At 37.2% G+C, this 2,500-nt stretch overlaps 1 pseudogene; it reads right to left on the reverse strand.

Moving 5' to 3' along the window:
* Positions 1 to 2,500, reverse strand: part of LOC146871296 (28S ribosomal RNA) — a 7,775-nt pseudogene that overhangs the window by 1,939 nt on the left and 3,336 nt on the right.

The raw sequence follows: 2,500 nt of genomic DNA on the forward strand, positions 1-2,500 counted from the left end.
CTTTACTCTCATACGCTAATTCAAGGGAATTCTGTGAGTTTTCATAACGAATTGAGACATCAACCACTACAGCAGTACCATTTTTGGTGAACACTACATCTGGTTTTCTTAGTTCACCTTGACTATTTTTGACATGAGGTTCCCTGTATGTCATCCACCCACACCTTTTTGCTCTATCAATTAGCAATTCCAACACTTTGTTATGCCTTTTTATTCTTATGTCCTTGGTTTTAGGACATGCACCTGAAATATGTGCAATTGTTTCACACACATCTTTACAGTATCTACAAGTAGCAAATGTACGATTTCTTCCCATAGTGATGGTTTCTCTTGTATACAAGACATTTGCTCTCAACATTAGCGCAGCTATGTATTGATTTTCTTTTATTTTGTTATGTTTGCTGATCCAAAAATTTGAGGTCGGATTACTTGCTAAGTAATTTATACCATCACCTTGGACAGGGAGATTTGCCCATTTCTCAAATTCTTCTTTCCTCCAGTCATATGTTGCTACCAAATTTAATTCATGACTCGGGAATCTACTGTCTGAAATGTTGAGTTTGTGTGTTTTAATGATGTTATCAATTTTTTCATTGATTACTTCCCCTGCATACATGAATGAATGAGCTATGTACAGATCTGGAGCTTCCCTGAGGTACAATAAGTTATTAACTTTGTTCAGACCAATTGTCGTACATAACTTTGGAATACTGAGGCCCCCAAAGGATCTTTTCGAATACAGGAGACCATCACATGTGTATGCAGGAAGGTGTAGAAAGTGTTTGACATACTTTCTAATTGTTTGATCCAGAATGTTTAAAGTTTTCGCTTCTGTTCCTGCCATTTCCAGTTTAAATGACAGTTTAGGGATCAAGTATTGACAGAATATTTCTATTTTCTGTGTGGGCTTAAGTGGTAGATTGTCGAGTTTTTGAGCCCAGTCAACAAGAACTTCATTAATTTTGTTGTTGCTTGAATGGCCAGTGTGTGGATCGAAGTTCAGTCCGAGGTATCTCTCGCTTTCTCCTGGGTGGATGTTTTCGATGTTTTGTTTTTCAAATTGCCATGGTTTATAGTTGTTTACCAGGATCTTATCTTTATGGTGACTTATATAAAAGCCATGTGTTTTTTTCACATTAAGTTTTAATCCTGTTGTTTTACTGAATTTTTCAATGATTTTCAGATTTGTACTCATTCCTTCCCAGGTGTTGCTGAGTACTGCGATGTCATCGGCAAAAGTCAGAGCGGTGATTTGCTTGATGAGATCTTTGGAGCCAAATGTGAAGCCCTTGCCTTCTTTCTGAAGATCACAGATCAGAGGATCCATGGCAATATTAAACAGCAGTGGGGATAAAGAGTCACCTTGCTTAACTCCTGACTTCATTGTTATTTCTGGAGTTTCTTCATTGTTTTTTCCCTTGAAAAATGTTGTTGAGTCAGTGTATAAGTCTTTTATTATGTCTCTGATGCATGATGGAACCCTGTGTCTTTCAAGACTCTGTAGAATATGACCATGGCTGACAGAGTCAAAAGCTTTTGAGATATCTATGAACACCACTGCCAACGAGCTTCTGTTCTTTCGTGCCCCTTTTATAATGTTTTGAAGAAGAGTCAGATTTTCAAGACAACCTCGCACCTTCATGAAGCCTTTTTGTCTCTTATTTATTTCAACGAAAAATGTGAGTCTTTTAGTTAATATTTTCGTGAACAACTTCATGAATGCCGTACCGACAGTAATTGGACGCCAATTACTTATCTTTTTGAGTTCGCTAATCGGTACATTCTTGGGTATTAGTATTGACCGGTTCTTCTTAATACTGTCTGGTACTCTTCTCATCAATAGCCAAGACGTTAAGATTCTGGGTAGTAGTCTTGGTTGCCTGCTATGCTCTTTATTTAAGTCATTCAGACCAATTTTATCAGGCCCCACTGCTTTCTTTAAATCTGATTCATCAAAGGCTTTAGTTACTTCGAGCAGTGTAATTTCTTTACATAGACTTCCAATTTCCCATTCATCTGGTATCCGGTCAATTGGGATGAATTTGGGATTTTTCTTGTTTTCTTTTTCAATTATGCCTTTATAGTATTGGAAGATTTCATCAGCACTGATTTGACAGGTGGCATCTTCTGCCCCATCAGTGATTATCCTGGCAATTTTCTTTTTGTCTTTTTGGAACATTGTCTGGTATTCTTTGTAACTGCCCTTTGCTTTTGCATAGTTTTTCTTGTGTGTCTTATTGAGCCTTCCATTTTTCTTATTTTTCTTTGGTATCATGTTTTGTACATGAGCAGTCTGTTGCTCATCTTGAGCAGAGTTCATAGGTTCATTATCGGGTTCGCTCGTTGGTTCGGTACGATTTGATGGTACAGGACTTATATCATTGGTGTTTTCTGATATATAAGTCACTATTTCATCCATCAGATCCATAGCAGCATCATGATGCTGGATGTTTTTGGTGTATTTCTCGATTTCTGTGATTCTATCATTCAGTTCATCAAA

Source organism: Triturus cristatus, chromosome 1_1 (assembly GCF_964204655.1).
Source record: "Triturus cristatus chromosome 1_1, aTriCri1.1, whole genome shotgun sequence".
Taxonomy (NCBI): Eukaryota; Metazoa; Chordata; class Amphibia; order Caudata; family Salamandridae; genus Triturus; species Triturus cristatus.